This window comes from Cervus canadensis, chromosome 26 (genome assembly GCF_019320065.1).
Source record: "Cervus canadensis isolate Bull #8, Minnesota chromosome 26, ASM1932006v1, whole genome shotgun sequence".
Lineage (NCBI taxonomy): Eukaryota > Metazoa > Chordata > Mammalia > Artiodactyla > Cervidae > Cervus > Cervus canadensis.
In genome coordinates, this window is record NC_057411.1 from 14,658,051 (window position 1) to 14,683,893 (window position 25,843).

The following is a 25,843-nucleotide window of genomic DNA, read 5'->3' on the forward strand; positions in this document are numbered from 1 at the left end:
ATGTTGTGTTTTAGTTTTCCTTAGTTGAAAGTATTTTTAAATTTCTCTTGTGATTTATTCTTTGATGCATTGGATGTTTAGAAAAATTTTAAAAATTTCCAAATACCAGAGATTTTCCAAACTTCTTTCTTTTTTTATTTTTATTTTAATTTTGTTTTGGTTTGACAACTGACTTTGTATAGTTTTCAGTTCTTTTAAATTAGGAAAAAGATGGTGAAATTCCCAGGTGTAAATGCCACAGCATCCCTACTGTTCTTACCAAAAGTAGAGTAGTTTTTCTGGCTTAAGCACCTAATCTGTTGTATAACTAGTCAATTTCCAAACTCCTGAAATAGATAAATTTTGACACTATTTTTATAATTGATTTAGAAGTCTGCCTTAAGACACTCTTCTTTCTATGTGCTAAGTCACTTCAGTTGTGTCTGACTCGGTGTGACTGTGTGTACAGTAGCCCACCCAGCTCCTCTGTCCATGGAATTCTCCAGGCAAGAAGAGTGGGTTGCCATTTCCTATGTCAGGGGATCTTCCTGACCCAGGGATGGAGCCCATGTCTCTTAATGTCTCCTGCATTGGCAGGCAGGTTCTTTACCACTAGCGCCACCTGGGAATTCTCCTTTCTACAATGGCATACATTCTTGAGTCCTTAAACTATCACGTGTGAAAAATATGGTGCATTTAGAACTAAACTTTGCACTCAGTTTAAAATGCACCATGAGTTTAGAGATGTGTTTGTACACAAAGTATTCAGGCTAAATTCATGGGGTTTACATTAACAAGGTACTCTATCTTAGCTATATTCTGTCTGAGGAGCCAGCCAGCAACCCAAGCTGGCTGATGGAAAAATTCTATTTAATGGTGTAGACAGTGTCAAAAAGACTCTATGGAAAATAATAGGGACTTTTTTTGGATTAGTGAGGAAAATGAGGTCTTAGATTATTCTGGCAGATAGATTTAAGAGAGGGATAGATGGTACTCCAAGAATATCAAGTCCTGTTGCAGTATGACAGATGGAGGGGCCAGTGATGACAACATGTAATAACAGGTGGCCAAACTAAGTATCCGATACTTTGGATTCCTAGCCATGATAATCTTTATGAGTTGCCTTTTCTAATCTGTAAAATAGGAATTTTTTTTTTTTTTTTTTTGGTCTCTGCCTGCTTCATGTGGCTGGGATAATTATGATACTGGAAATAGAGGTGAAAAACAAATCTAAACACTCCACAGAGAGAATAATATAGTAGTACATAGTAATGGTCATCCATAAGGGCTTAAGGAGAAAATATTTGAAGATAACTCATAGACTAGTAGATTGAGAGACTGAAAGATAGTAGTTGGAAAAATGATTTGAATAATATGATCTCATGGAGGTAGAATGTCAATAGTGTTGTACTGTATCTATTTATAAAGCTTAATCTTATATTTTCTTAACTTCCAAACAATTTGAAATGATAGATATGAAGACTATATACTTCCTTTTACAGTAAGATAATAAATTGTGGTACCCAGTGTTTATTTGTTTAATTTAAAAATGAATTGAGCTCTAACTCTCATAGATAAAAATTTGCCTTATGATAATTTCTTTGATTTATTGTATTTTTATATGAATCTAAGTTCTCATTGACCTTTTAAAAATATCCCTCATCTTAGGCTGCAGACCATCTATTAACTGACACTAAAATGATCTTTTAAAAATATGTTTGTGCATATCACTTCTTTATCACTTCATGAACCTTTCCTGGACAGTTGAGTAGGAGTTGTCAAGTACTTTTGAATTAATGTCACACAAGGATATGGTGGCATTATAATAAAATGTCATTTCATCTTAATTCCAGACTGATTTTTACTGAGATTTCCTGGGGAATCTCATTTAAATATCAGAATATGAATATATCTTCTAAAAGTCATGAATCTTAGGAAATTCTGAGATGACTATTTCCTGAAAAATTCATTTAAGGAAGCCTGTTTTCTGTCTTTCATTGTAAATGTGCTCTTAACATATATGGATAGTAATAATCAGTATAATGCTGTTTGAATAGCTTGAGGGTTTAGACTGTGAATCTGGAATATTTGTAAGCAAATTCTAATTTTACCATTCAGTGTCTCAGAATATTTATTTGTAAAATAAAGAACATAACATTTATACCAACCTCAGAAAATTTTTCTAAAGTTTAAGCAGAATATAAAATTTTACTGTATTTAAATATTTTTTAAGTTCACTGACAATATTAATTGTTCAGAAAATAGTGTTTAAAGTTTAAAAATGTTTTTAAAAAGTCTTAAGAATATAAAGTCAAACTTAACTCTCTTCCCCTTCCTCTCTTTTTCTCATTTTGTTCTTAGTTTCCATTGAGAACAAAATGTAAACTCTGTAAGTGATATTTTTGTCTGTTTGGTTCATTCCTGAATCCATAGTACCTAGATCAGTGCCTTTACACAGGATAAATACTTAATTACTTTTGGAAGGAAAGAAAGAAAGAAGGGAGAAAAGAAAGAAGCTAGTCTATTTTTTAAACTTGCTATCTCAGGATCAGAAGATTTATCTTTAACTTTCATGTCTTTATCTTGTGTTTTTTTAAGTTAGAGACTCAAACTTTATTGTTATGTTATTTTCCATTTTGATATATTTGTGTTTGTTTACATTTTATCAACAGCAGGGTCTAATTTAACTTTATTTTTTAATTTAAGCAATCTAGTATTCATATCCAAGTACTTCATCTAACTAACTCTTACAACTGACAATTTCAATAATTGCTCATGAATTGGTTTTTATATAACTTTTATTTTTGGATAGGGAAAGTTCATTTTTAATAATGTTTTCTCGTGAACATTGAGTTCCTATTTTAATGCTATCAGATTTGTAAAATATTTACTTTAAAAATATACCTTCTTTTTACAGAAAAGAAAGACCCCAAAACAAATGGAACTGACCCCAAAAGTATATTTTTAAAGTAAATATTTTGCAAATTTGATAGCATTAAAATAGGAATTTGATGTTCATCAGAAAATATTATTAAAATTAGTGAAACGACAGGCCACAAGTAGAAGGTATTTGTACCACTTAACCAACAAAAGATTACTTTCAGAATTAGTATATAACCCTAAAAGTCAATAAGGGAAAAACAAAAGAAAGTTTATGGAAGTCATGAGTAGACACTTTATATAGTAAATGTGAAAGGTCAATGAAATACTGCAGTGATACTCAGTTAATTGTATTTATATAAATTTTGAACACTAATGAAAACATGTCAATATAAACACATTGAGCTGTTATAGCCTCCATGAGTGTTTTCCTTCAAAGTAATCACTTTGATCAAAAATAACTGTAGCAACTCTTCTTTTAAAACTCCCTTTAGACCTGTTTACTAATTAGAAAGGAAATTCAGCCTTGTTGCTTTATACTGAGGACAGTGTTATTTGGTCTGGTATCTCTGTTTGCTTCTCCAGTCCCTCTGTCAGGTCTGTTTGTTTCACTCGCTTGGTTCTTGTCTTATTACAGCAAAGATTTGAAATGGTGGACTGAAGGGTTTAAACCAGCAGGGAAGTTACAGCTCAGTTGCAGCTCAAGCAGGCAGAACTTTTGTTAAACAGACCCCACCAAGACATGGGAGCAGGCCAACCTTGAAGGACTCATGATCTCTCTTGGTCTCCTTTTTCACGCTTCAAACCTCATTCTCTTGGTTGTGCACTGTGTAAAATGGGACTTGTACCCATCACCACTCAGGAAAGGGAATGCAAACGGGCTGACTGACAGTTGCGAGTTAAATAACAGCAGGCTCTGTTGTGCGAGTCTTCCCAAAATTCAGTCTGCTATAATCAGATGTATTTATGTATAGAATATTTATGAACCCTTAATGGGCTCCTAGCTGCCTAAGGTTACTTGAGGAAGCACCCGTAGTTAGTTTGTATCTACTGTGTGCCTAGGGCCCACATGCAATAGTTGGAAAAGTCTCTGTGGGTTTTTTGTTTTTTTTTTTTGTGGCATTATCTGTGAGCTCTCCTGGGCGTGTCTGGGATGGGTTTTAAAGATCAGCTTTGCAGTCCTTTTCCGCTAGGCCACTCCTTGTTGCTTATGCCTAACATGAGTTGATGTTCATTGAAGAAAACAGCCGGTCCCATTGCTTTCATGTTTTTAAATCCCGAAACAAAATATAATGCTTCTATTAGTGAATATTTTTCCACTAGCTTGTTTTCATATGTATCTGATGGTAATCAATAATGTCTGCAAAGGAAAACTCAACTTTAATTTTATGCTAATGGCTTTCTGCCTATAACTAATTCTTTATCTATTTGAGGGACAAGATACTAGAATAGATAATAGCTTTTGTCATTGTTTTGGCATGTACATGATTACTTAACCTCTGCTAATAGCACAATACTAACAGCATAAAGAATACCAAATATCATAATAATTGAAATAGGTGATGCTTGTATAAAGCATTAAATGGACTCACTGTAAAGTTCAGAAATTGAACTTGTTGCATGACACTGAAAATGCTGAAATACCAAAAGAAATACCTTGGAGGACATTATCCCTTTTAAAAATTTATATATATATATGTGTGTGTGTGTGTGTTTATATTATTTCTTTTTGAATAAAATGTCTGACATTGATATTATTTTAATAAAAAGATAAATAGGAGATACTATAGTAGTTTACAGGAAATAAAGACTAAAATTTGCCATTTAAGTAAACTTTAATGTTATTGTTTATTCCTTCATAATACTTTTAAAGTCTGAGTTTCTCTAAATTATTATAATCACATTCTATGTGTGCTGTTCTGTGCTAAGTCACTTAAGCCATGTCCTACTCTTTGCAACCCAATGGACTGTAGCCCGTAGGCTCCTCTCTCTGTGGGATTGATTCTCCAGACAAGAATACTGGAGTAGATTGTCCTTCCCTTCTCCCTTCGTCCCAACCCAGGGATCAAACCCACATCTCTTCTGTCTTCTGCATTGACAAGTGGGTTCTTTACCACTAGCACCACCTGGGAAGCCCCTAAGCACTATCTATTTGTTCATAAATACACAGATCATGTATATTTTTGGGGTTTGTGTGTATCTGTCTAATAGAGTAGCAAGATATATTAAGGTCTTCCTCCAATATTTTCCCACAATAGTTCTAGTAATAAAAGTGATTAAACATATCCCGGGATCTTAGCTAAAAGTTTCCAAAATTTCTTGGAAACCTCAGAATTTATTTTAAAACCCTGTGTGTTCATTTAATTGGGAAAATATTTAAGCACCATACCTATCAAATTCATTCAATTTTCCCACTGAACATTAGAGTAAATTAGATGGTGAAGGAAGACAAATCACATGTGAATTGAATTTTGTTTTTATATGTGGTTCTGCTGCTATGGACAGAGAAGCCTGGAGGGCTACAGCCCATGGGATTGCAAAGAGTCAGACATGACTTTGTGACTAGCAGCTATACCCTAACCTTTGTTGGAAAAATACATTTGACAAACAATAAGAAATACATATATACTCAAATAGTGCTACACCTATAACTATAAAGTATGTATTTTTTCTCATCATCTAATTAATTTTTTTTTACAGAAATGTTTAAGTGTTCAGTAAATCGGAGGAAAAAAATATGGAGTTTTAGCAACTGAAGCGCAAATTAAGGTAATTATTAGATTATTGCTGCCAATCATGATTGTTAGTAATTTCAAAGTATATTTAATATATTCGACTTAGTATATGCTTTTATTTGTTTCACTGAAAATTGAACATATTGTTTGATGGGCTATTGAAATGCAATTTTTACATAGTTTTGGAAATTAAATTGACATTGCTTGTGAACAAATATGTAAATAATATACTACAAAGTACTTGTTGTGAGGAATTGTACTCTAAATATTTGCACACTAAATGGGCTACTAAAAATAATTTCATCAGTGTTCTACTTTTGAAAAGCATATGGCTATCTTACACTCCTAAGTAATATTGGATAACTATACAGATTTTTTAAAAAAATTAGTACATGTATATGACAATTCATTAAAGTCACTTTTGCTTAATCCGTTCTATTTGCTCTCAATTACCTATCCATGATGGTGAAAATGAATATTAGGAAATAAATGTATGCATCTTATAGACCAGACTATTTAATGTAAAGCACATTCTTTTCAAAAGTAATGTTTTTATTTATCATAAATATATGTATGCAGTACAACATAAGAGACTGTAAGGAGTATTACAGTAGGCCAGTACATGTAGTTTGTTTTGCAGCAAATCATTTGAAAACAAAATTAATTACTCAATGGTAAAATTGGAATTTCCTTTCTTCTTGAAGTTACTAAAGTTAAATTCCTTAATTTAGAAATTTCTAAAATGTACACTATTATAAACATGCAGCTTGAAAGTAGAAATATTAACTTTATTTTCTCTATATTAAAATCATATTAATCTAATTTTGAATTGAGGATATAATTGTTATGTATTATAAATCATTATAAGCCTGTTTTCAAAGATTCTGTATTTTTCTTTTTACTCTAAGAAGAATATTGAGTGACTTAAGACTATAAAAGCATTGCAGGCACCTTTGTAGATACTAAATTTTCCCCTTGATTTTCTTTCTTTTAGATATTTTTTTGCAATTTCTTTGTCACTGTTCTCTTCTGCCCACTCCTTTACAAAGCAAGCAAATAACATTATCCCTCTTTTCCAGAATAGATGTGATTGAATCTACTAGCTTATCTATACATTGCAATATAAATTTCACAGAAGTTCTTTTATTGACTTGAGTAAAGTGGTTTTTCTGGCACTTAGTGAAAGAAATAAATTTTAAAACCGTCTGAATCATTTTTTTTAATCATTTTAAAAAAAATTAAGCCAAGCTAAACTTGTATGTGCTTGCTATAGAGAAGTTAAGGCTAATGAGAAAGACATGAAGCTCTATAGAAGTGATTATATATATTTTAAAAGGGTCAGTAGCAAACTGCTAAGGAAACAGCCATGGGAGAGCTTACTTTTGCTGGAGGCCCTTGAAACCTTCATGCATGCTGTGAAATTCACTGAGAGAGGTTGCTGATAGAGAGAAAGGGAGGCCATGTGGGTGGCCATGCATTCCAGATCAACACAATATCTTGTGAAGGGGTGCATAAAGAAGAAAGGGATGGCCATTGAAGGACTGAGGGATTACACATGTGATAGTACAATGTTAAGAGATGAGTCTGGAAAAGTAGATTTGGAGCAGCTCATGTAACATATCATGTTTACCAGACGAAAGCTTAATTTTCCATCTTAGCTGTCTCTAGAGTGCTTAAGTATCCATAAGGTTGTGAGAAAAAAATTTTCAAATCTCTTCTGATGCCTATTTTCATTAAGAAATATGAGAAACAACAAAAACCTTATAATATTTACTATGATTGCTACTGGCCCCCAAATATGAAATTTCTGGAAAATTTTTGAAATTTTTACAGTATTAAGTGGTAGACAGTATTTGTTTCCTGGTTTTTTAGTTGACATAAAATACATATACCATATGTTCACCCTTTTAAAGTATATAATTCTGTGATTTTTAGTGTATTTGCAGAGCTGTGTACCTGTCACCACTATCTAATCTAGAAACATTTTCTCATTCCTCAAAGAAACATTGTACCCATAAGCAGTTCCTCCCCATTCCTGCCTCATCACATCAGCAGGCAGTCATTAACTTATCTTCTGCTGCTATGGATTTACCATATAAATGGAATCATACAATATTTTTGTATCTGCTCTTTTCACTTAACATAATGTTTTCAAGTTTCAACTCTTGTGTGAATCAGGACAATTATTTTATGCATGGATAATAGTAATAAAATCACATTTTGTTTATCTATTTATCAGTTGATGGACCTTGGGTTCTTTAACACTTTCTGGCTATTATCAGTAATGATGCTATGAACATATATGTTCGAGTTTTTGCACAGACATGTGTATTACTTTTTCTTGGATGGATAGGTGGGGTGGAATGGTAACTATGTTTTACCTTTTGAGGAACTTCCAAATTGCTTTCCAAAGCAATTTGAAGGATTTTACATTCCCACCAAAATTATGTGTGTTCTAATTTCATCATATTCTTGCCAAAAGTTTTTATTGTCATTTTGATTACAGCCGTTCTAATGGATATCAAGTGGTATCTCATTGGATTTTGATGGCAATTGTATTTTTAAGAGTATTTTAGTATACTGACGTTACAAGTGTTTTGATAAGTATGTGAAATAGAATCATTGTCTATTTTCAACTAGATTCAACTAGATAGATCTTTAAACAAAAGTCTTTACAAAAGTAAAAGTGAAAGTCGCTCAGTCATGTCCAAATCTTTGCAACTCCATGGGCTATAGAGTCCATGAAATTCTCCAGGCAAGAATATTGGAGTGGGTAGCCTTTCCCTTCACTGGGGGATCTTCCCAACCCATGGATCAAACTCAGGTCTCCCGGATTGTAAATGAATTCTTTACCAGCTGAGCCACAGTGGAAGCCCAAGAATACTGGAGTGGGTAGCCTATCCCTTCTCCAGTGGATCTTCCCGACCCAGAAATCAAACCGGGGTCTCCTGCATTGCAGGTGATTCTTTACCATCTGAGCCATCAGGGAATTTTGAGTTAAACTTACAAAATAAAGGTTATTTGATTAATCCCATGCATAAGTCAACAACAAATGGTATAGCTGGCATTTTCTCTATATAAAGCCTATTTTCAGATTCATTATAAGCATTGATAATCTCCTTAAATTTATTCAGGGTGTCAAAAACAACATAATCTCTTATATGTGATTAAACTTGGCCTAAGAGCGTATTTGTCTTGAGGTATAGGTTAGTGACAGTACACAGCATCATTAATACAAAAATTTTAATAATATCTGGAACACAGCTGCACCCCTTTCTGGGTTTTTCAGCAATGTCTGAAGTCATGCTCAATCTAGTCATTTACAAATTTTCACTAAATTTATGATAAATGTTTAGAAGTTGTATTTGAGATTTCCTGCAGAGAAGGAATGAAATCATTGGAGAAACCATAGTTCTTCCTGCTGTGGTAAAGATGGTTGAAATCACACAAGACAAATTACATGGCAACAAATAAAATTATGTTACTTTATCACTAACTATTCTTAGAAAATTACATGAGAAACATTGCTTTAACCAGAAAAAAAAAAGTAGTGTTAGAACAAATTATGTAGTATGAGAGATTTGTTTTGCCTTTGGACAAAACCTGTTTTTCCAATATCAATCAGTTTATGATATTTGCTAGATTGCTTTTTAAATTCATGTTTATTGATATATAATTATGTATATTAAACACACTATTTTTAATTTGCAATTATATTTTGATGCATTAAGTTGTGTTAAAATGCACCACCAAAATCAAGATGTAGACTGTATCCTTCAACACAAGTTCTCTTGTGCCTGTTTGTAGTCATTCCCTCCTGCCAGTATCAGTCCTGGGTGTTTCTAGAATCTTCGTTAATAATGAAATACGGCAAAAGAAAAACAATAACCCCTGAGAGGAAGCTGACTGAAGAAGAAGCTGACTAAAGTTTTGAAGAAGGATTCTATATATGACCTTCAAGGTGTTACTTTTCTTCTCTCTGCTTCAATTTCTTTGCTAGACATACGGAGTTAACAACATCATCTACCACATATCATTTAGGGTAGAGCTAGGTATATTTAAGCACTCTGGACACTCATGTTTTTAAAATGAACTATAATTTTTTGAATCTTGTACAAAAGATTTATTGGAGTATATTTTCCACTGTAAATGACTTCTTAGTATCGATTCGGTCAGAAAGAATCAAATCACATTTTTCAAAATAATACAAGTATTTCAGAAGCATCATGCTCACACAAGTTTTGGTTAATGGTTCCATTCTTCCAAGTCCTTAGGCACAGATGCTTAGAGTGAATCTTGAATTTTCTTTCAAATGCATTGCATATTCATCAGCATCTTTTGTTGGGCTACTGAGTACCTTGTCTGCTACATCCAAATCACAATCCACTTGACTGGAGAATTGCAGCAGTCTCCTGTTTTTCTTGCTCCACTGTTTTCTCTCCTGTTCTGCCTTCAACCTTATCTGAACTCCAGCTGCCCTGACACCATTTTCATTCACTGACCACAGGAGCCCTCCCTACCAAGGAGTCTTAGCATCTTCTACCAATCACATTCTCCCAAGATACTCCAATGGCTTACTTCCTAGGCTTCAGATACTCTCTTCTCATGGCAGCCTTCCTTGAACAAACTATTTAATATTGAAACTGTCTGGGGGCATACCCCACCCTCCTCTCTTGCTTTCTTTTTCTCCAGATCATATAATACCACATTACACACAATTCTGTTTCTTGTCTCATCCTATTAGTCAATATATTTGAAATATTTCCTCTTTATAGCATCCTTTTAAGTTTTACTTTAATGTGTCTTTTATATTGTACCACTGGCCTTGCTCATGACTTTGGATATTAAAAAGTTAATTCTGGAGGCAGGCAGTGTGGGGGATTGTGTGTCTTGAGGCAGGAGAATTATCTGGGAAATATTTGCAATATCTCATGTAAGAGATAATAAAGATTTGATTTAAGGTGACAACACTGGGGATTGAGTAGTAGAAATGCATTTGAGACTCTGTATTTAAAGAAAATTGACAAGTAATAATGACTGATTATATTTGATTAGTAAGAGTTGAAGTCTCAGTGAGACAAATCTCAAGAAGCTTGAAACTGATGTCTCCATGGATGGTGGCACCATTTACTGAGCTTTAGGGAGCAGGGTTCTAGAGACCCTGTGTGTTTTTTACAAAAAAACAATTTTCTTCCTAGGAATAATAGAGCTTGGTTTTTTTTTTTTTTTTGCAGAAATTATTTCCAAAGCTTGATGTTAATTTTTATACCTAGGTAGGAATGATCTCTGGAAATAGAACACTTTAAACTGAAGGTCATTTCATTAATTGTCTCAAATTCTTCACCCATTTGTTTATAGAAATTAAGAAAAAACGTCTTGGTATGCTCTGAAATTACATTTTCTAATTAATTTCAAAACCACAGTCAGAAAGTGTAAGATGTATAAACTGGCCATGGGCAGAGTAAAAACACATTAATTATTCAGACAGTCATCCTTGCTTATTCCATTCTTGGAGATATAGTGGCTGTCAGAATCTGTCAGCTGTATAGTTAGTACCCTTCAGAATTTACATTCATAAATGGTGACCTTTGGAAATTTGCATAAAGATAAGTCTGGCATTGGAATGATAGCTGCCAGTCATTGTTGCAAGGTGAAAGTTGTCAGCCACCATTTAAACAACAAAGTGGGCAATGAAGCAGAAATAGCAAATGGAGTATATACAAAAATGGCAATAATACTTATCTGACCAAAACAAATATAACTTGTTTTTAATTAGAGTTTTATGAAGTTAAAAAAGTTATAGCCAATTACTAGATATCTTTGGAGCAGTATTTTTGCTTTTCTTACAACATTTTTATTCAAAGTTTTGTTTTAGAATATCAAATTTAAAAATTTAATCATTTAATATGTTTACTAGATTTTGTATTGTAAAATCAGTGTATGATTATTATAGACAATTTAGAAATATTGCAAAGAAAGTTAAATATTATCCATAGTGTCACACTCAGAGAAAGTCATAGTTAATGTTTTAGTATAAATTCTTATTTATCCTTTTAAACAGATAAATATACATATGCATATTTATTTATTTAAATAAATAAGCATATTCATAGCCTCATAAATGGGCAAGTACTTTCTTACTATCATTATACTATATTTTATTCATCATAAATACGACTGAGCTAAACATGTATAAATCCGTTGATACATAGTGATTATTTTTTTAATAGATTTTTAGTGGTGGAATTCTTTGATTTAATTTATAACTCTTTTTAAAACTTTTGATGTATATTAAAATTTAGTTACAGAAAGTCAATTTATCGAAATACTCACCTTCTCCCTTTAATCATTTTCAGATGTTATATTTTATATGTCTGATAAAAGACTGCCATTTAGGGAATATTGCACTAAAATCAAACCTATGTAAGGCATAAAGTCATTTTCAATTAAAAGTATCTTTTATTATTGTTACTAATTTCAATTTCTATGTTTCTATGTATGCATGTCACTTACTACTTAACACACTCATCACCCTAAACCTGAAACATTAATATTTCAGAACAGTGCTGAATACCTAAACCAAAAGTAAAAAAATAATGAGAAACAAAATTTAAAAACTTTGAGCATTTAAAATAATTATATATAGATCATGTGATTTATAGAATTTATAGAATATTGAGATTTGTGCCACTGAGACTTCAACTCTCACTAATCAAATACAATCAGTCACTAAGACTGGTCAGTTTTATCCTTTAAATACAGAGTCTTAAATGCAGAACTGTCACAAAGTCCCCAGTGTTGTCGCCTTAGACACTAAATCTTTTTTATCCCTTACATGGGATATTGCAAATATTTCCCAGATAATTCTCCTGCCTCAGGTCACACAATCCCCTACACTGCCTGCCTGATTTATGGCGTTGAAAATATTGTGATGGTTCAAAAAAGACTGGTCATTTCTGCCTGAATTGGAGATATTATGTGGAGTATAGAGAGGACTGCTCTAGAATGTAAATATTTATAAGTTGGAGGGAATGGAATTTTTGTTTTGTGCCATAGCGAAAAACTAAAAATAGTTTATTACTGACGATTTTTATTTATTTTTTGCAGGAAAAGGATTTTTAAATAATTTTTAAATTGAGTATATACATTTAAAATGTTTTCCTAAATACATGTATTTCAAATTATGAAGTAAATGTGTATACCCATGAAACTGTGGCTGTTATTTGTCTGTCTTTATACCTATCTATATATCTGACTATGTATCTATGCTTATAGTGTTTTGTTTTCTACATTCTATTCTGAGATTTAAGACTTGTATAGAACTATGTTTCTATCACCATAAGTAGGATACAAAGTAGTTATAGCACCTAAAAGTTTCTCCTTGCTGCCCATTTTTAGTCATTTTCTGCCTGTGTGTCTAATCCGTTGCAAACACTATTCTGTTCTTCATTCCTACATTTTTAGGTTTTTTAGAATACCATATAAACAAATCATACAATAAGCAGGCTTTTGAAACTGACTTCTTTCACTCATCATAATGCCTTTGAGATTCATCCTTGTTTTTGAGTATATCAACAATTCACATGTTCTTTATTGCTGGCAGTATTCCAATCTATAGCTAACTCACAGTTCATTTATCCATCTGTTCCCTAGTTGAAGACATTTGCGTTGTTCGTAGTTTTTGGTGAAATTAAAGTTCCTGTAAAAATTCATATGTGTGTATGTGCATAAATTTTCATTTCTCTAGTATAAATACCTGAGAATTGCAGTGTTGTGTCATGGTAAGTGTGTATATTATTTTTTTTTATTGTTTCTGTTGTGTATTTCAGGCTTATTTTCTTCCTGTTGCTATTTTATTTGTATCTTATGTGACATTGTTGTTATATAAATTGGTGCTATGCAAAGATTTTAATCTTCAAGTGCTAAGTTAAGCTGTTACTTTTTTAATGCTGACTTCAAGACCTGCTTTTATTTATCTCTGAATTTAAATAGAAAAAAATATGTCATCCAAGTGGAAAATGCTGCTTTCATGATATTTCCTTCCATAATATTTTTCACTTTTCTTTGGGAATATGTCTTGTTTCCTTTAAATTGATCCCCAAACAATTAACCATAGGAACTGCAGTTTAACTGTTTATCCACTAGGTACAATATTAGCTTGTATACTAATTAAGCAAATTAGTTTTATTCTAACTAAAGCACTTTTTACATAGAAAAGATCCTCACTGGAAAAAAAAAAAACACACAATATATTCTAACAAATTTGGTCATTTAGCATCCAAGACTTAAGTGAAAATTTACAAAAAACACATATAAAAGTTTAGAAATACTAAAAACTAAATGTTAATGTTTATCAAGTATGAGGCATGAATAGAAATTGAAAGTCATCATAAAAAATCTTGTAAGTGTAGCAGTCTATTATATTTCAGAGTAAAGTTTCCATACGTACCTAAGAGTTTCTGAAATACATATTTTAGAAATGTGGTTCCCATTAGGAACACCTCTGAATCAGGTTCTGTTCCCTCTAGGCTTGGTCTTGCCATTAACTTGCTATGAGACCCAGGGCACACCATATAATCTCTCTGGATTATAGTATTCTCCTTTGTGCAATTAGTGAGGGTAGTGCTAGATTATCCATAAAGGACCTTCTTGCTCTTAAAAAAAAAAATAGGATGCTGCAATTCTGTAGTGATCTTGGGTCATTGAGAAGAAAAAGTTAGTTTGTGTGTGTTTAATATATTTTGTCACAAGGCAAGGATATATACAGTATGTTGTAAAAGACTTAAAAATATGTATAACTTTGAAAAACAGCTTTGGTACTTGGAAGAAATCCACGAATCATTCTAGGAACCTTGACTATTATCAAATCATTAATTTTCTTACTATTTTTCAAAAGTTAAGTAATTTAAAAAATTCTAGAATTTGTTTTATATTAAGTATTTACTTGAGTAAATATAAACTGATAACCTCTTTTTTAGTACTATAGAGCTTTATTGAAAATAGCGTTTTATCATTTTTTCCAGAATTTCTATCAGTACAAATGTATTGAATTAGTTCAGTTCAGTTCAGTTCAGTCGCTCAGTTGTGTCCTACTCTTTGTGACCCCATGAATCGCAGCACGCCAGGCCTCCCTGTCCATCACCAATTCCCGGAGTCTACTCAAACTTACCTCTCCTTATTATGAAACATAGACTTCATAATGATTTCTCAATTTTTTTCAGAGTAAATATGAGGTTTTTTTTTTTCTTTTTAACAGAATTTTCACTTATATAATCACAAGGAAAGGGGACTGATTAAAAACATCATCTTTGGTTACATTTACTTAATGCGGGTAACTACTGCCTCATTAAGTAATATTTTTCAAATGCTGAAGAATGTCATTGTGAATCTTGAAGAGGAATAAAGGTTAAAACATTAAATTTGTTTTTAAAAAATGATTTAGTGGGTATTATATTAATATCTGGGATACTTAAAACCTCTGGTATGGTCTAGAGGGATTGTGTTGTCCTTGTCCTGACACAGAGAAAATCACAACTCTAGCAGGGGATAAAGGATCATGTAAAACTAGCTACATTATAATGTCCTAAATACTATAATAGAAACATGAGAAAAAGGACGTAATTAATTCTGAATAAAAGGCCTTAGGAAAGCTTTGCAAATTACTAGCGTATGGGAAGGATTTTACTTCCTGAGGCAGAGAATGGAGATTCTAAAAGAACAGATATTCTTTAGAAAATACTGTATTCATTAGAAAATAGTGAATATTCTATTTGAGGGAATATAGTTTTCCTCAGTGATGGAGTATTAGGTAAAGATACCTGAGGAAATTTAAGGATAATAAGAGATCCTTTTGATATGATTATATATTAAGTAGAGAACTAATTTTATAACAATATTGTCTTTTTTTTAAAAAAAAAAACAACATCTCTTGGAAGTGTGAGAGTTGCATTAAAGGTAGGATATAACCATCAGATAAGAAACATGAACTAGAGGGGTAGAACTGATAGCTACTGTTTTCTGTAAGCTGATCGGAAACACTAGTGTATTCAGCATTGATGAATTCCAAGTGCTTAACTTCCTCCCCTGCATTTTTATATAAACCTTTGACATATATACCTTTAGAACATACTTAGTTGAGGAGGACTACAGTTTTTCTTCTTTAAAACATTATAAATTTTACACATAAATAAAAATTTCTTTCATCTCTTTCCAATTCATCTCATGTATATTATATACATTTTGTTCTTGAGTTCTAAAATGTGTTAGTGGAGGAGAATTTAATTCTTTAAGAAAAAAGAATAAAGAAATTGAATTTCTTGGTTTGGCTTAGTGTTGCCTTCAATGTTCTGAGAACAATAATGCAATTAGATAAAATGTTTATCCACAAAATTTAATTCCTGGGGAGTAGCTTCTCAAATTGCCTCTTACAAGAGTAATGGAAGCAAGCAGTTGTTTGCTGGCTTTGTTGCCAAAAATTGTGAATGGCTAGATTTTTATAAAACGTGGTGGTAATGCATATATAATCATGTAAACTCTCCATTGTCAGTTTGAATGAAGAAACTGAGTTTTGTAGACAAACAGTTTTTGTTATATTGTCTCAGTGTTCTCAGGCATGAGTGAAGAAATCTTTGAATGTTATTAATTATTCCACAAATGAAGTTCTTAATAGAGTTCTTTTTCATTTCAATTTAATTTCATCCCTGATTAAATACACTGAATTAGTACTATTTTGGATTGTTATTTTATGGATAATCTAGTGATAAGTAGTTGAAAATAAAAGTTTGATATTTATTCTAGGAATATGTAAATATCCAAAGAAAATAAATGCTTCTTATCATTATACCTCTATCAATAAATATTGTAGCAGTTATTCCCTCCCATTAGCAGCTAATGATAACATAGCTGAATATATTTTAATTGGCATGAACTTCCATATAATGACAAGGAATAAACTCAATATAAAACAATTTGGAAAACATTGATATGGAGGGGAATAGCCCAACTGTTCGTTTAGAAAGGGTGACAGTGAAAGTTGCTCAGTCGTGTCTAACTCTTTGGGACCCCATGGACTATACAGTCCATGCAATTCTCCAGGCCAGAATACTGCAGTGGGTAGCCTTTCCCTCCTCCAGGGAATCTTCCCAACCCGGGGATCAAACCCAGGTCTTCCACATTCCTACATTACTGGAGGATTCTTCGCCAGCTGAGAGACAAAGGAAACCCTTAGAAAGGGTAGCATGTTTTTTAATCCCATCTTTGAACTAATGCTAATAGATCAACAAGGAATAATGAGCTAATGGAGTGTCCAACAAACTGTATTCATCATAAATTGAAGACAACATCTGAACTGAGATCATTTCCAAATTGCACTTACTATAGCCTTTGTTACCTAAAGGGGAAAGGATGTTTCTGAAGTGCTATTATGTGTGCTTTTACTCAAATGCTTGATACATTTCCTGTACATACATGATGCCCACTGATAAAATTCTTTTAACTTTAATTACAGCAGAAAATAAATTTCCAGCATAGTTTAAATTAGTGAGATAATATTAGATTTTGTTATGATTATGTGTATTCATCTTTAATACATTTAGAATGTAAACTCAAAGTTCTGGTCCATTTCTGCCATTAGTGATGATAAAGTCTTAATTTTTATTTATGTATTTCTATCTTTCATAATGTCATAGATCAACAAAAATTGGGTACTCTGATACATTTTAAAGAATGTATATATATCAAGTTACATTAAAACACATTTCTTTTTTTTTGCCATTTAAAAAATTTATTTAATTTTATTGAAGGATAACTGCTTTACAGAATTTTGTTGTTTTCTGTCAAACCTCAACATGAATCAATCATAGGTATACAAATACGCCCTCCCTTTTGAATCTCCCTCTCAGCTCCCTCCCCATCCAACCCCTCTGATGCAGAGCCCCTGTTTGAATTTCCTGAGCCACACAGCAAATTCCCATTGGCTATCTATTTACATATGGTAATATAAGTTTCTATGTTACTCTTTCCATACATCTCACCCTCTCCTCCCCTCTCCCCATGTCCATTAGTCTGTTCTCTATGTCTGTTTCTACATTGTCGCCCTATAAATATATTACTTTTGTTTTTATTTCCCTTACTCTAGGAAGTGGATCATAGAGGATCTTGTTTGCTCTTGTTCTGCCTATGTTTTCCTCTAACAGTTGTATGGTTTCTGGTCTTACATTTAGGTCTTTAATCCACTTTGAGTTTATCTTTGTGTGTGGTGGTGGAAGTGTTGTAATTTCATTGTTTTATGAGTAGCCATCCAGTTTTCCCAGCATCATTTATTGAAGAGGCTGTCTTTGCTCCATTGTATAATCTTGTCTTGTTTGTCAAAAATAAGGTACCCATAGGCGCATGGGTTTATTTCTGGGCTTTCTGTCTTGTTCCATTGGTTTATATTTCTGTTTTTATGCCAGTACCCTATTGTCTTGATGACTGTAGCTTTGTAGGATAATCTGAAGTCAGGAAGGTTGAGTCCTCCAGCTCCATTGTTCTTTCTCAAGACTGCTTTGGCTATTTGGGGTCTTTTGTGTTTCCATATGAATTGTGAAATTCTTTGCTCTGGTTCTGTGGAAAATGCCATTGATAATTTGATAGGTATCGCATTGAATCTGTAGATTGTATTTGGTAGTATAGACAGTTTCACAATATTGATTCTTCCTACCCAGGAACATGGAATGTCTCTCCATCAGTTTATGTCATCTTTGATTTCTTTCATCAGTGTCTTATAATTTTCTGTGTTTAGGTAAGTTTATTCTGAGATATTTAGTTCTTTTTGCTGCAGTGGTGAATGGGATTGATTCGTTAATTTCTTTTTCTGGCTTTTCATTGTTAGTATATAGAAATGGAAGTGATTTCTGTGTATTGATTTTGTATCCTGCAACTTTGCTAAATTCACTGATTAGCTCTAATAACTTTCTGATACTATCTTTAGGGTTTTCTATGTACAATATCATGTCATCTGCAAACAGTAAGAGCTTTACTTCTTTTCTGATCTGGATTCCTTTTATTTCTTTCTCTTCTCTGATTGCTGTAGCTAGGAATTCCAGAACTATGTTGAATAATAGTCGCAAAAGTGGACACCCTTGTCTTGTTCCTGACCTTGGGGAGAGTGCTTTCAGTTTTTCATCTTTGGGAATAAAGTTTGCCATAGGCTTATAATATACGGCCTTTACTATGTTGAAGTAGGTTCCTTCTGTGCCCATTTTTTGAGGAATTTTAATAGTAAATTGGTGCTGAAATTTGTCAGAGGCTTTTTCTGCATCTGTTGAGATTATCATATGGCTTTTTTCTTTCAATTTGTTAATATGGTGCATCACACCATTTGATTTGTGTGTATAGAAGAATCCTTGCATCCATGGAATAAACCCAACTTATTACTGGCATATGAACTTTTTGATGTGTTGCTCAATTCTGTTTGCTAAAATTTTGTTGAAGATTTTTGAATCTATGTTCATCAGTGATATTGGCCTGTAGTTTTCTTTTTTGTGTTGTCCTTGTCTGGTTTTGGTATCAGGGTGATGGTGGCCTCCTAAAGTGAGCTTGGTAATGTTCCTTCCTCTGCAATTTTTTGGAAGAGTTTTAGAAGCATAGGCATTAGCTCTTCTCTAAATGTTTGATAGAATTCTGTGAAGCTATCTGGTCCTGCACTTTTGTTTTTTGGGAGATTTTTGATCACAGCTTCAATTTCAGTCCTTGTGATTAGGTTGTTCATAATTTCTATTTTTTCATGGTTCATTCTTTGAAGATTGAACTTTTCTAAGAATCTGTCCATTTCTTCCAGGTTATCTATCATATTGCTATATATTTGTTCACAGTAGCCTCTTATAATCCTTTGTATTTGTGCATTGTCTGTTATAACCTCTCCTTTTTCATTTCTAATTCTGTTGATTTGATTCTTCTCTCTTTTTTCCTTAATGAGTTTGGTTAATGGTTTATCAATTTTGTTTTACCTTCTCAAACAACCAGCTTTTAGTTTTAATAATCTTTACTGTTGTTTCTTTCATTTCTTTTCAATTTATTTCCACTTGGATCTTTATTATTTCTTTCCTTCTACTAATTTTGGGGTTTTATTGTTCTTCTTTTTCCAGTTGTTTTAGGTATAAAGTTAGGTTTTCTATTCGATGTTTTTCTTGTTTCTTGAGGTAGGATTTTATTGCTATAAACTTCTGTCTTAGAACTGCTTTTGCTGCATCCCATAGGTTTTGAGTTGTCATGTTTTCATTGTCATTTGTTTCTAGACATTTTTTGATTTCCATTTTGATTTCTTTAGTAACCTGCTGGATATTTAGGAACATGTTGTTTAATTTCCATGTGTTTGTGTTTCTTACAGTTTTTTTTCTTTTTTTTTTTTTCTTTCTTGTAATTGATATCTAGTCTCATAGCATTGTGGTCAGAGAATATGCTTGATACTATTTCAATTTTCTTAAATTTACTGAGATTTGATTTGTGACCCAAGTTGTGGTCTATCCTGGAGAATGTTCCATGTGCACTTGAGACGAAGGTGTATTCTTATGCATTTGGATGGAATGTCTTGAAGATGTCAATGAAATCCATGTCATCTAATGTATCATTTAAGCCTTGTGTTTCCTTATTAATTTTCTGTTTTGATGATCTATCTGTTGGTGTGAGTGGGGTTTTAATGTCTCCTACTATTATTGTGTTACTGTCAATTTCTCCTCTATGTCTGTTGGTGTTTGTCTTATGTATTGATGTGCTCCTGCGTTGGGTGCATAGATATTTATATCTTCCTCTTGGTTTGATACCTTGATCATTATGTAGTGTCCTTCCTTATCTCTTGTAATCTTCTTTAATTTAAGGTCTGTTTTGTCTGATATGAGGATTGCTACTCCAGCTTTCTTTTGCTTCCCATTTCCATAGAATATATTTTTCTATCCTCTCACTTTCAGTCTATATGTGTCTTGAGGTCTGAAGTGGTTTTCTTATAGATAGCATATATGTGGGTCTTGTTTTGCATCCATTCAGCCAGTCTGTCTTTTGATTGGAGCATTTAATACATTTACATTTAAAGTAATTGATGATATATATGTTCCTATTTCCATTTTCTTAATTTTTAGGGGTTTATTTTGTAGGTCTTTTTTTCTTCTCTTGAATTTCTTAACTATATAAGTCCCGTTAACATTTATTGTAAAACTGGTTTGGTGATACTGAATTCTCCTAACTTTTGCTTATCTGAAAAGATTTTTATTTCTCCATCAATTTTGAGAGAGTTACTTGCTGGGTACAGTAATCTTGGTTGTAGATTTTTCCCTTTTAGGTACTTTAAATATTTCCTGCCATTCACTTCTTGCCTGCAGAGTTTCTGCTGAAAGATCAGCTGTTAAGTGCATGAGGTTTCCCTTGTGTGTTACTTGTTGCTTCTCCCTTGCTGCTTTTAATATTGTTTCTTTGTGTTTAGTCTTTGTTAGTTTGATTAGTGTGTGTCTTGGCCTGTTTCTCTTTGGGTTTATCCTGTATGGGACACTTTGTGCCTCTTTGACTTGATTGACTATTTCCTTTTCCATGTTGGGGAAATTTTCAACTATAATCTCTTCAAAAATTTTCTCATACCCTTTCTTTTTCTCTTCTTTTTCTAGGACCTTTATACTTCAAATGTTCATGCATTTGATGTTGTCCCAGAGGTCTCTGAGACTATCCTCAGTTCTTTTCATTCTCGTTTCTTTATCTGCTCTTCAGAAGTTATTGCTACCATTTTATCTTCCAGCTCACTGATTGTTCTTCTGCTTCAGATATTCTGCTGTTAATTCCTTCTAGAGTATTTTTAATTTCAGTAATTGTGTTGTTTGTCTCTGTTGATTCTTTATGTCGTCTAGGTCTTTGTTAGTTGCTTCTTGCGTTTTCTCCATTTTGTTGTCAAGGTTTTAGATCGTCTTTGCTGTCATTATTCTGAGTTCTTTTTCAGGTGGTTCGCCTCCTTCCTCTTCATTTATTTGGATTTCTATGTTTCTAGTTTGTTCCTTCATTTGTGTAGTATTTCTCTACCTTTTCACTTTTTGTTATTTTTTAACTTACTGTTTTCGAGGTCTCCTTTTCTCAGGCTTTAAGGAAAGTTGAATTCTTTCCTTGAAGAAGGTTGAATTCTTTCTTCCTCTTGGTTTCTGCTCTCCTAAGGTTGGTCCAGTGGTTTGTGTAAGCTTTGAATAGGGTGAGATTTGTGCTGAGTTCTTGTTTGTTTGTTTTTCCTCTGATGGGCAAGGCTGAGTGAGGTGGTAATCCTGTCTGCTGATGATTGGGTTTGCATTTTCGCTTTGTTGTTTAGATGAGGCGTCCTGCACAGTGTGCTACTGATGGTTGGGTGATGCTGGGTCTAGTATTCAAGTGGTTTCGTTTGTGTGAGTTCTCACTATTTCTTATGCTCTAGGGTTAGTTCTCTAGTAGTCTAGAGTCTTGGAGTCAGTGCTCCCACTGCAGAGGCTCAGGGCTTGTTCTCTTTTCTGTTTTCTAGTCTGTCTTGGACTCAGCCAGTGAGGCATGAAAGATTCCCAGTGAACAAATTAAAGACAATCGGGCCTCTCTGTTCTGTCCCTGTGAGTTCTAGATCTCTGGCTCATTACAAAAGATTAATATCAGTAACAGCCACATGGGAGAGGTGCAGTGGGCAAGGTCTGAGAGGAGATGACTCTTTCCAGGGTGCCATTGTCCCCAAATCTCCACGTGGTCACCTGAAACACATTTTTAATATTAATCTCAGAAGAGAGATTTTTGACATATATGAAAATTATTGCCATCATGACACATTTGAACTGAATTTTTGAGTAGTTTTTCATCTGAAAGGCTGTGATCTCTGACAGCGTATTGTGTAGTATAGGTAAAAATGAAGAGTAGCCAAGATGCTTTGGCTTTCCCAGACACTGCATTTTCTGTAATATCCAAGTTTAACTCTTCTAAGAAGAAAATTGTATTTGTTGTTTTATGAATGTATAATGTAGTTACTGTAAATTTGCTCTAAATCTAGATTTTTTCCAGATAAGAAATTAGTTTTTAGAGTGACATGATAGCACGTATTTGTGCCATGCTTTAGTGTTTCTGATGCTTTTCACATTCAAATTCATATCACTGAGAATCTATTATTTTCCAGATCCTAGGAAACATATTTTAATGAAATTTCTAGTAACTCATTGATGTAGTAAAGAAGAGATTGTCACTCTAGACATTGTGACGAATGGAAATTTGATTTAGTAGAATAACATTTGATATCTCATAATTAGGTTCCAATATAATAAAATTATATTAAAACTATAAAATAATACATAGCAACAACAATCATGCAGTTTCCAGCATTATTATTTATTATTATATTAAAAATTAATTGAATCATTACAACATCATTCACCAATTATTACAAAATTATATAAAGTTAGGATTTTTAAGCAATGAACTTTTTCTTTGTTGCATGTTGATATAACTTATGGTTTTTCTCCCATGACAAAGTCTTCTTGTTCTCATGGAACTTTCTCAATTTTAAATTTTAATGGTTTTACAAGATCAGTTAAGGAATAGAACCAATGTGACTGAAGCAGAATTCCCCTTCATTTCTGTGATCTGGCCAGCATTAAAAACCAAATAGTAGGAAAGATACCCAAAAGAGAAATGGGGTAAATGTGGGGATATGAAAATATGAATGTACATTTTGCCTTTTATAACTCGTTTAGATACCGTTTTAATCCTCCAGAGAATTTTGAGTTTCATAGCATCTTCCTACCTTAATTCCTAGTTAGCTATGTTGCCTATATCTCACCAACTTTTCTTTCCTCTTTTGCATCACAAAGTTGAACCCCAGTGTTTCTAAGATGCCCCTTGAGACTAGTCCTGTTCTATTCTTTACGTTTTATGAGTGCCACGTGTGAGTACTATCTTTAGAAAAATTAAATAACTGCAGGAGTTTCTAATCTGGAGTAAAAAAAAATTTAAAAATGGTAAATGGTTTTTTCAAGGTCCAGAGAAGTATACTGAATTTCTTATCTCTTAAGAATCATTTCTTTAAAGAAGGAATTTTAAAGTATAAAGATTCAACTTCTCTGTATTGTACTCCAAAGATATTTTGAGTGTATATTTGTAGAAATAGAATGGATGAGTAATAAATCGTTCACTGGAGAACAATACTAAACCATATTTTGAACAGGTAAATAAATCTGAAACTGTTGAAAGCTCTAGAGTGAATCATTTTTCATCGTATTTTAGAAAACTTTATCACACCCAGCAGCTTAGACTCTAAATGATGAAATAATAAAGTGATATTAGTTTTGATATATTTATTTTGCCTTGAGCAAAAAATTCAATGAACAACGTTTCACTGAAACTATAATCCTGAAAATTTGTCAGTGCTCTTTGTGAAATGTCTAAAAATTAAAATTAAGTAAGTAGTTGAATGTGATAAAGTAATTAATTAAATAAGAAATCATCCTCTGTAGAGCTGAAATTCCATATAAAATTTGGGATTTTAATTTTGGATTTTGATCGACTGAAAATACACATTTAAGCAGACCTTTCGTTAGATATTAGAAGGTGAGAATTTTTAGCCTTTGTAAATGTATTGATGGTGAATAGCATCACAGTTCAACCTGAGCCATATTTTTTTTCGTTGAGATAAGTTACCTTTTTTCTTGTCTATTAGCATTTAAAGCATGGCCAAGAATTTCATATTTAAAGTCATCATCTGAACTTGGTTAGCAAGTTCAATTCATGACAATCCTATCTATCAACCTTACCCTGATTCAGTTAATACCTGGGAAAATGGTGTCTCCTTTTCTATCTTCCCTGACTCCCCTAGGTTTGTTGACCGCTTCACCGTTTGGGTTTCTCTGTACTTTTGCCCTCTGACACCATATACGGAGCCGGTGGTACTAAACACTTTCTTTAAAACCATGTTTGACTTTATTGGTATATTTCTGAAATATGAACCAGCATATTCAAAGGATTTGTCAAAATCTAATATTTAGTTAAAGAAGTGAATCAGATCTAATGTCTAGAACATTTAAATAAAGGAATCTTCTCTTTTTTTCCTTTTCTCCTTCCTCTTCTCTTTTGCATTGTGTTTTTCTCCTTTCATAACTGTCTCCCTAACAAACACTGACACATGCATATACACACCCAATGCTTTTTTACTTCTTTATTCTCTCTTACAGTAAAGAAAAGAATAATGTATACTAGGGTTACTTGAATTTATTCACATATTCTAATTAAAAATAACAGTACTGAATGGACCATTTATAGGACAGGACAATTCCTTACTTGTAAGTAGAAAGTATATGGAAATAGAAATTGTCCACAGAATTGAGCATTACTAAAATTATTCTTATTCAAATGTCAACAGGATATTTGACATGAAAGATTCTTAGTTCAGTTAGTGTTCTGTTTGTCATTAATTTATAAATAGCATGAAGTGGACTGTGTGAAGCTCTCAGGAACAGAGGTGATTTTTTTATATGTTTCACAATAGAAATTAGGATTATTTAGAAAAGGGCACTGGTGACTTTAAAAGTGTGTTTTCATGGCTAACGATTTAATCTTTAAAGCAGTTTATTTTCCATATGAAATCTAATTTTAAATGATATAGATCATATATTAGACAATAATTTATAGCAGAATTATTAGTTCATTATTAGTTCATTCTTGTTTCATCTTTTTGGCTAATTTGATTAAGTTTCAAGATCTATTTTACAAATACTATATATACTTTACATTTTTAAAGTTTAAAGTTTTTAGGTTTGTAAGCAAGAGTAGAAAAAGATATCAATTAATAAGATATTTAACTCTTCATAGTGAATAAAAATGCTAAATGAGTATTTAAAACTACTAGAACTGGTTCTTTCACTGTACATATTAAAGATTGGGTTTCACTTCTGTAGACGAGTTTCTGCTGTAAATTTGAGAGCACTGAACTTAATGATTGAGGTATCTTTCTTTTGTTAAATGTTTGATATTTAAATTTTCCTTTGTGGTCTACAAACTTAAACTCTTGCCTTTGGGAATTTAGAAGTGAGAAGAATGTCATTTATGTTTGCTCTTATATATGATAAAATAGACAAAAGCTTCAGTCGGAATGACAGGGTATAATTTCCAAATTTAAAATGTTGTGTTGACAAATGCAATAAATTTATACTTAGTTATAAGTAGAGGCAGTGAGTAGCAGGGCACATGATAAGTGCAAGTATGCTCCTGAGATAATATAATTTTCTATAAATCAAAATAAT

The 25,843-nt window shown here is 32.5% G+C and overlaps 1 protein-coding gene across 14 annotated transcripts in view; it reads left to right on the forward strand.

The window, feature by feature from the left end:
• Positions 1 to 5,553: 5,553 nt before the first annotated feature.
• ADGRL3 (adhesion G protein-coupled receptor L3) overlaps positions 5,554 to 25,843 on the forward strand; it is a 709,244-nt gene continuing 688,954 nt past the window's right edge. For all 14 annotated transcript variants that reach the window (XM_043447764.1, XM_043447769.1, XM_043447767.1 and 11 more), the window contains exon 1: positions 5,554 to 5,628. The gene's annotated coding sequence lies outside the window, so the exon portion shown is untranslated. The remainder of the gene's footprint in view (positions 5,629 to 25,843) is intronic.